This window comes from Idiotropiscis lumnitzeri, unplaced genomic scaffold, assembly GCF_059441095.1.
Source record: "Idiotropiscis lumnitzeri isolate Australia: NSW breed Sydney's pygmy pipehorse unplaced genomic scaffold, RoL_Ilum_1.0 HiC_scaffold_47, whole genome shotgun sequence".
Taxonomy (NCBI): Eukaryota; Metazoa; Chordata; class Actinopteri; order Syngnathiformes; family Syngnathidae; genus Idiotropiscis; species Idiotropiscis lumnitzeri.
This window is the reverse complement of record NW_028283585.1, coordinates 222,817-232,944: the sequence shown is the minus strand read 5'-3', so window position 1 is coordinate 232,944 and position 10,128 is coordinate 222,817.

The window sequence follows — 10,128 nt, the reverse complement described above, 5'->3', positions numbered from 1 at the left end:
TGCATTTTCATCTCGCGCTGTACACATTTGCTATGAGAGGCATTATCTCAGAAGGGAAATATTGGACAATCAAATTAATGACTGCCCAGGCTTCAGGATGTCTTTTTACACTATATAAAGGTGGAAATTTACATTGGAAACGTTTGGTTTAGCTGTTATAAAAGTTTGGTTTTTTTGTGCTGTAAATGCATTTTCAGCTCGCACTGTACACATTTGCTGTGTGAGGCATTATCTCATAAGGGAAATACTGGACAATCAAATTAATGACTGCCCAGGCTTCAGGATGTCTTTTTACACTATATAAAGGTGGAAATTTACATTGGAAACGTTTGGTTTAGCTGTTATAAAAGTTTGGTTTTTTTAGTGCTGAAAATGCATTTTCAGCTCGCACTGTCCACATTTGCTATGTGAGGCATTATCTCATAAGGGAAATACTGGACAATCAAATTAATGACTGCCCAGGCTTCAGGATGTCTTTTTACACTATATAAAGGTGGAAATTTACATTGGAAACGTTTGGTTTAGCTGTTATAAAAGTTTGTTTTTTTAGTGCTGTAAATGCATTTTCAGCTCGCGCTGTACACATTTGCTATGAGAGGCATTATCTCATAAGGGAAATATTGGACAATCAAATTAATGACTGCCCAGGCTTCAGGATGTCTTTTTACACTATATAAAGGTGGAAATATACATTGGAAACGTTTAGTTTAGCTGTTAATGAAGTTTCGTTTTTTTAGTGCTGAAAATTCATTGTCTGCTGGCGCTGTACACTTTTTCTAAGTGTTGCAATATCTCATGAAGGAAATACTGGACAATCAAATTAATGACTTTCCAGGCTTCAGGATGCCTTTCTACACTATATAAAGGTGGAAATGTACATTGGAAACGTTTGGTTTAGCTGTTATAAAAGTTTGGTTTTTTAGTGCTGTAAATGCATTTTCAGCTCGCGCTGTACACATTTGCTATGAGAGGCATTATCTCATAAGGGAAATATTAGACAATCAAATTAATGACTGCCCAGGCTTCAGGATGTCTTTTTACACTATATAAGGGTGGAAATTTACATCGGAAACGTTTAGTTTAGCTGTTAATGAAGTTTCGTTTTTTTAGTGCTGAAAATTCATTGTCTGCTGGCGCTGTACACTTTTTCTAAGTGTTGCAATATCTCATGAAGGAAATACTGGACAATCAAATTAATGACTTTCCAGGCTTCAGGATGCCTTTCTACACTATATAAAGGTGGAAATGTACATTGGAAACGTTTGGTTTAGCTGTTATAAAAGTTTGGTTTTTTAGTGCTGTAAATGCATTTTCAGCTCGCGCTGTACACATTTGCTATGAGAGGCATTATCTCAAAAGGGAAATATTGGACAATCAAATTAATGACTGCCCAGGCTTCAGGATGTCTTTTTACACTATATAAAGGTGGAAATTTACATTGGAAACGTTTGGTTTAGCTGTTATAAAAGTTTGGTTTTTTAGTGCTGTAAATGCATTTTCAGCTCGCACTGTACACATTTGCTATGAGAGGCATTATCTCATAAGGGAAATATTGGACAATCAAATTAATGACTGCCCAGGCTTCAGGATGTCTTTTTACACTATATAAAGGTGGAAATTTACATTGGAAACGTTTAGTTTAGCTGTTAATGAAGTTTCGTTTTTTTTAGTGCTGAAAATTCATTGTCTGCTGGCGCTGTACACTTTTTCTAAGTGTTGCAATATCTCATGAAGGAAATACTGGACAATCAAATTAATGACTTTCCAGGCTTCAGGATGCCTTTCTACACTATATAAAGGTGGAAATTTACATTGGAAACGTTTGGTTTAGCTGTTATAAAAGTTTGGTTTTTTAGTGCTGTAAATGCATTTTCAGCGCGCGCTGTACACATTTGCTATGAGAGGCATTATCTCATAAGGGAAATATTGGACAATCAAATTAATGACTGCCCAGGCTTCAGGATGTCTTTTTACACTATATAAAGGTGGAAATTTACATTGGAAACGTTTGGTTTAGCTGTTATAAAAGTTTGTTTTTTTAGTGCTGTAAATGCATTTTCAGCTCGCGCTGTACACATTTGCTACGAGAGGCATTATCTCATAAGGGAAATATTGGACAATCAAATTAATGGCTGCCCAGGCTTCAGGATGTCTTTTTACTCTATATAAAATTGGAAATTTACATTGGAAACGTTTAGTTTAGCTGTTAATGAAGTTTCGTTTTTTTAGTGCTGAAAATTCATTGTCTGCTGGCGCTGTACAGTTTTTCTAAGTGTTGCAATATCTCATGAAGGAAATACTGGACAATCAAATCAATGACTTTCCAGGCTTCAGGATGCCTTTCTACACTATATAAAGGTGGAAATGTACATTGGAAACGTTTGGTTTAGCTGTTATAAAAGTTTGTTTTTTTAGTGCTGAAAATGCATTTTCAGCTCGCGCTGTACACATTTGCTATGAGAGGCATTGTCTCATAAGGGAAATATTGGACAATCAAATTAATGACTGCCTAGGCTTCAGGATGTCTTTTTACACTATATAAAGGTGAAAATTTACATTGGAAACGTTTGGTTTAGCTGTTATAAAAGTTTGGTTTTTTTAGCGCTGAAAATGCATTTTCAGCTCGCACTGTACACATTTGCTATGTGAGGCATTATCTCATAAGGGAAATACTGGACAATCAAATTAATGACTGCCCAGGCTTCAGGATGTCTTTTTACACTATATAAAGGTGGAAATTTACATTGGAAACGTTTGGTTTAGCTGTTATAAAAGTTTGGTTTTTTAGTGCTGAAAATGCATTTTCAGCTCGCACTGTACACATTTGCTATGTGAGGCATTATCTCATAAGGGAAATACTGGACAATCAAATTAATGACTTCCCAGGCTTCAGGATGCCTTTTTACACTCTATAAATGTGGAAATTTACATTGGAAACGTTTGGTTTAGCTGTTAATGAAGTTTCGTTTTTTTAGTGCTGAAAATTCATTGTCTGCTGGCGCTGTACACTTTTTCTAAGTGTTGCAATATCTCATGAAGGAAATACTGGACAATCAAATTAATGACTTTCCAGGCTTCAGGATGCCTTTCTACACTATATAAAGGTGGAAATTTACATTGGAAACGTTTGGTTTAGCTGTTATAAAAGTTTGGTTTTTTAGTGCTGTAAATGCATTTTCAGCTCGCGCTGTACACATTTGCTATGAGAGGCATTATCTCATAAGGGAAATATTGGACAATCAAATTAATGACTGCCCAGGCTTCAGGATGTATTTTTACACTATATAAGGGTGGAAATTTACATTGGAAACGTTTAGTTTAGCTGTTAATGAAGTTTCGTTTTTTTAGTGCTGAAAATTCATTGTCTGCTGGCGCTGTACACTTTTTCTAAGTGTTGCAATATCTCATGAAGGAAATACTGGACAATCAAATTAATGACTTTCCAGGCTTCAGGATGCCTTTCTACACTATATAAAGGTGGAAATGTACATTGGAAACGTTTGGTTTAGCTGTTATAAAAGTTTGGTTTTTTAGTGCTGTAAATGCATTTTCATCTCGCGCTGTACACATTTGCTATGAGAGGCATTATCTCAGAAGGGAAATATTGGACAATCAAATTAATGACTGCCCAGGCTTCAGGATGTCTTTTTACACTATATAAAGGTGGAAATTTACATTGGAAACGTTTGGTTTAGCTGTTATAAAAGTTTGGTTTTTTTAGTGCTGAAAATGCATTTTCAGCTCGCACTGTACACATTTGCTGTGTGAGGCATTATCTCATAAGGGAAATACTGGACAATCAAATTAATGACTGCCCAGGCTTCAGGATGTCTTTTTACACTATATAAAGGTGGAAATTTACATTGGAAACGTTTGGTTTAGCTGTTATAAAAGTTTGGTTTTTTAGTGCTGAAAATGCATTTTCAGCTCGCACTGTACACATTTGCTATGTGAGGCATTATCTCATAAGGGAAATACTGGACAATCAAATTAATGACTTCCCAGGCTTCAGGATGCCTTTTTACACTCTATAAATGTGGAAATTTACATTGGAAACGTTTGGTTTAGCTGTTAATGAAGTTTCGTTTTTTTAGTGCTGAAAATTCATTGTCTGCTGGCGCTGTACACTTTTTCTAAGTGTTGCAATATCTCATGAAGGAAATACTGGACAATCAAATTAATGACTTTCCTGGCTTCAGGATGCCTTTCTACACTATATAAAGGTGGAAATTTACATTGGAAACGTTTGGTTTAGCTGTTATAAAAGTTTGGTTTTTTAGTGCTGTAAATGCATTTTCAGCTCGCGCTGTACACATTTGCTATGAGAGGCATTATCTCATAAGGGAAATATTGGACAATCAAATTAATGACTGCCCTGGCTTCAGGATGCCTTTCTACACTATATAAAGGTGGAAATTTACATTGGAAACGTTTGGTTTAGCTGTTATAAAAGTTTGGTTTTTTAGTGCTGTAAATGCATTTTCAGCTCGCGCTGTACACATTTGCTATGAGAGGCATTATCTCATAAGGGAAATATTGGACAATCAAATTAATGGCTGCCCAGGCTTCATTTTTACACTATATAAAGGTGGAAATTTACATTGGAAACGTTTAGTTTAGCTGTTAATGAAGTTTCGTTTTTTTAGTGCTGAAAATTCATTGTCTGCTGGCGCTGTACACTTTTTCTAAGTGTTGCAATATCTCATGAAGGAAATACTGGACAATCAAATTAATGACTTTCCAGGCTTCAGGATGCCTTTCTACACTATATAAAGGTGGAAATTTACATTGGAAACGTTTGGTTTAGCTGTTATAAAAGTTTGGTTTTTTAGTGCTGTAAATGCATTTTCAGCTCGCGCTGTACACATTTGCTATGAGAGGCATTATCTCATAAGGGAAATATTGGACAATCAAATTAATGACTGCCCAGGCTTCAGGATGTCTTTTTACACTATATAAGGGTGGAAATTTACATTGGAAACGTTTAGTTTAGCTGTTAATGAAGTTTCGTTTTTTTAGTGCTGAAAATTCATTGTCTGCTGGCGCTGTACACTTTTTCTAAGTGTTGCAATATCTCATGAAGGAAATACTGGACAATCAAATTAATGACTTTCCAGGCTTCAGGATGCCTTTCTACACTCTATAAAGGTGGAAATGTACATTGGAAACGTTTGGTTTAGCTGTTATAAAAGTTTGGTTTTTTAGTGCTGTAAATGCATTTTCAGCTCGCGCTGTACACATTTGCTATGAGAGGCATTATCTCAGAAGGGAAATATTGGACAATCAAATTAATGACTGCCCAGGCTTCAGGATGTCTTTTTACACTATATAAAGGTGGAAATTTACATTGGAAACGTTTGGTTTAGCTGTTATAAAAGTTTGGTTTTTTTAGTGCTGAAAATGCATTTTCAGCTCGCACTGTACACATTTGCTGTGTGAGGCATTATCTCATAAGGGAAATACTGGACAATCAAATTAATGACTGCCCAGGCTTCAGGATGTCTTTTTACACTATATAAAGGTGGAAATTTACATTGGAAACGTTTGGTTTAGCTGTTATAAAAGTTTGGTTTTTTAGTGCTGAAAATGCATTTTCAGCTCGCACTGTACACATTTGCTATGTGAGGCATTATCTCATAAGGGAAATACTGGACAATCAAATTAATGACTTCCCAGGCTTCAGGATGCCTTTTTACACTCTATAAATGTGGAAATTTACATTGGAAACGTTTGGTTTAGCTGTTAATGAAGTTTCGTTTTTTTAGTGCTGAAAATTCATTGTCTGCTGGCGCTGTACACTTTTTCTAAGTGTTGCAATAACTCATGAAGGAAATACTGGATAATCAAATTAATGACTTTCCAGGCTTCAGGATGCCTTTCTACACTATATAAAGGTGGAAATTTACATTGGAAACGTTTGGTTTAGCTGTTATAAAAGTTTGGTTTTTTAGTGCTGTAAATGCATTTTCAGCTCGCGCTGTACACATTTGCTATGAGAGGCATTATCTCATAAGGGAAATATTGGACAATCAAATTAATGACTGCCCAGGCTTCAGGATGTCTTTTTACACTATATAAAGGTGGAAATTTACATTGGAAACGTTTGGTTTAGCTGTTATAAAAGTTTGGTTTTTTAGTGCTGTAAATGCATTTTCAGCTCGCGCTGTACACATTTGCTATGAGAGGCATTATCTCATAAGGGAAATATTGGACAATCAAATTAATGGCTGCCCAGGCTTCAGGATGTCTTTTTACTCTATATAAAGTTGGAAATTTACATTGGAAACGTTTAGTTTAGCTGTTAATGAAGTTTCGTTTTTTTAGTGCTGAAAATTCATTGTCTGCTGGCGCTGTACACTTTTTCTAAGTGTTGCAATATCTCATGAAGGAAATACTGGACAATCAAATCAATGACTTTCCAGGCTTCAGGATGCCTTTCTACACTATATAAAGGTGGAAATGTACATTGGAAACGTTTGGTTTAGCTGTTATAAAAGTTTGGTTTTTTTAGTGCTGAAAATGCATTTTCAGCTCGCACTGTACACATTTGCTATGTGAGGCATTATCTCATAAGGGAAATACTGGACAATCAAATTAATGACTGCCCAGGCTTCAGGATGTCTTTTTACACTATATAAAGGTGGAAATTTACATTGGAAACGTTTGGTTTAGCTGTTATAAAAGTTTGTTTTTTTAGTGCTGAAAATGCATTTTCAGCTCGCACTGTACACATTTGCTATGTGAGGCATTATCTCATAAGGGAAATACTGGACAATCAAATTAATGACTTCCCAGGCTTCAGGATGCCTTTTTACACTCTATAAATGTGGAAATTTACATTGGAAACGTTTGGTTTAGCTGTTAATGAAGTTTCGTTTTTTTAGTGCTGAAAATTCATTGTCTGCTGGCGCTGTACACTTTTTCTAAGTGTTGCAATATCTCATGAAGGAAATACTGGACAATCAAATTAATGACTTTCCAGGCTTCAGGATGCCTTTCTACACTATATAAAGGTGGAAATTTACATTGGAAACGTTTGGTTTAGCTGTTATAAAAGTTTGGTTTTTTAGTGCTGTAAATGCATTTTCAGCTCGCGCTGTACACATTTGCTATGAGAGGCATTATCTCATAAGGGAAATATTGGACAATCAAATTAATGACTGCCCAGGCTTCAGGATGTATTTTTACACTATATAAGGGTGGAAATTTACATTGGAAACGTTTAGTTTAGCTGTTAATGAAGTTTCGTTTTTTTAGTGCTGAAAATTCATTGTCTGCTGGCGCTGTACACTTTTTCTAAGTGTTGCAATATCTCATGAAGGAAATACTGGACAATCAAATTAATGACTTTCCAGGCTTCAGGATGCCTTTCTACACTATATAAAGGTGGAAATGTACATTGGAAACGTTTGGTTTAGCTGTTATAAAAGTTTGGTTTTTTAGTGCTGTAAATGCATTTTCAGCTCGCGCTGTACACATTTGCTATGAGAGGCATTATCTCAGAAGGGAAATATTGGACAATCAAATTAATGACTGCCCAGGCTTCAGGATGTCTTTTTACACTATATAAAGGTGGAAATTTACATTGGAAACGTTTGGTTTAGCTGTTATAAAAGTTTGGTTTTTTTAGTGCTGAAAATGCATTTTCAGCTCGCACTGTACACTTTTGCTATGTGAGGCATTATCTCATAAGGGAAATACTGGACAATCAAATTAATGACTGCCCAGGCTTCAGGATGTCTTTTTACACTATATAAAGGTGGAAATTTACATTGGAAACGTTTGGTTTAGCTGTTATAAAAGTTTGGTTTTTTAGTGCTGTAAATGCATTTTCAGCTCGCGCTGTACACATTTGCTATGAGAGGCATTATCTCATAAGGGAAATATTGGACAATCAAATTAATGACTGCCCAGGCTTCAGGGTGTATTTTTACACTATATAAGGGTGGAAATTTACATTGGAAACGTTTAGTTTAGCTGTTAATGAAGTTTCGTTTTTTTAGTACTGAAAATTCATTGTCTGCTGGCGCTGTACACTTTTTCTAAGTGTTGCAATTTCTCATGAAGGAAATACTGGACAATCAATTTAATGACTTTCCAGGCTTCAGGATGCCTTTCTACACTATATAAAGGTGGAAATTTACATTGGAAACGTTTGGTTTAGCTGTTATAAAAGTTTGGTTTTTTAGTGCTGTATATGCATTTTCAGCTCGCGCTGTACACATTTGCTATGAGAGGCATTATCTCATAATGGAAATATTGGACAATCAAATTAATGACTGCCCAGGCTTCAGGATGTCTTTTTACACTATATAAAGGTGGAAATTTACATTGGAAACGTTTAGTTTAGCTGTTAATGAAGTTTCGTTTTTTTAGTGCTGAAAATTCATTGTCTGCTGGCGCTGTACACTTTTTCTAAGTGTTGCAATATCTCATGAAGGAAATACTGGACAATCAAATTAATGACTTTCCAGGCTTCAGGATGCCTTTCTACACTATATAAAGGTGGAAATGTACATTGGAAACGTTTGGTTTAGCTGTTATAAAAGTTTGGTTTTTTAGTGCTGTAAATGCATTTTCAGCTCGCGCTGTACACATTTGCTATGAGAGGCATTATCTCATAAGGGAAATACTGGACAATCAAATTAATGACTTCCCAGGCTTCAGGATGCCTTTTTACACTCTATAAATGTGGAAATTTACATTGGAAACGTTTGGTTTAGCTGTTAATGAAGTTTCGTTTTTTTAGTGCTGAAAATTCATTGTCTGCTGGCGCTGTACACTTTTTCTAAGTGTTGCAATATCTCATGAAGGAAATACTGGACAATCAAATTAATGACTTTCCAGGCTTCAGGATGCCTTTCTACACTATATAAAGGTGGAAATGTACATTGGAAACGTTTGGTTTAGCTGTTATAAAAGTTTGGTTTTTTAGTGCTGTAAATGCATTTTCAGCTCGCGCTGTACACATTTGCTATGAGAGGCATTATCTCATAAGGGAAATATTAGACAATCAAATTAATGACTGCCCAGGCTTCAGGATGTCTTTTTACACTATATAAGGGTGGAAATTTACATCGGAAACGTTTAGTTTAGCTGTTAATGAAGTTTCGTTTTTTTAGTGCTGAAAATTCATTGTCTGCTGGCGCTGTACACTTTTTCTAAGTGTTGCAATATCTCATGAAGGAAATACTGGACAATCAAATTAATGACTTTCCAGGCTTCAGGATGCCTTTCTACACTATATAAAGGTGGAAATGTACATTGGAAACGTTTGGTTTAGCTGTTATAAAAGTTTGGTTTTTTAGTGCTGTAAATGCATTTTCAGCTCGCGCTGTACACATTTGCTATGAGAGGCATTATCTCAAAAGGGAAATATTGGACAATCAAATTAATGACTGCCCAGGCTTCAGGATGTCTTTTTACACTATAAAAAGGTGGAAATTTACATTGGAAACGTTTGGTTTAGCTGTTATAAAAGTTTGGTTTTTTAGTGCTGAAAATGCATTTTCAGCTCGCACTGTACACATTTGCTATGTGAGGCATTATCTCATAAGGGAAATACTGGACAATCAAATTAATGACTTCCCAGGCTTCAGGATGCCTTTTTACACTCTATAAATGTGGAAATTTACATTGGAAACGTTTGGTTTAGCTGTTAATGAAGTTTCGTTTTTTTAGTGCTGAAAATTCATTGTCTGCTGGCGCTGTACACTTTTTCTAAGTGTTGCAATATCTCATGAAGGAAATACTGGACAATCAAATTAATGACTTTCCAGGCTTCAGGATGCCTTTCTACACTATATAAAGGTGGAAATTTACATTGGAAACGTTTGGTTTAGCTGTTATAAAAGTTTGGTTTTTTAGTGCTGTAAATGCATTTTCAGCTCGCGCTGTACACATTTGCTATGAGAGGCATTATCTCATAAGGGAAATATTGGACAATCAAATTAATGACTGCCCAGGCTTCAGGATGTCTTTTTACACTATATAAAGGTGGAAATTTACATTGGAAACGTTTAGTTTAGCTGTTAATGAAGTTTCGTTTTTTTTAGTGCTGAAAATTCATTGTCTGCTGGCGCTGTACACTTTTTCTAAGTGTTGCAATATCTCATGAAGGAAATACTG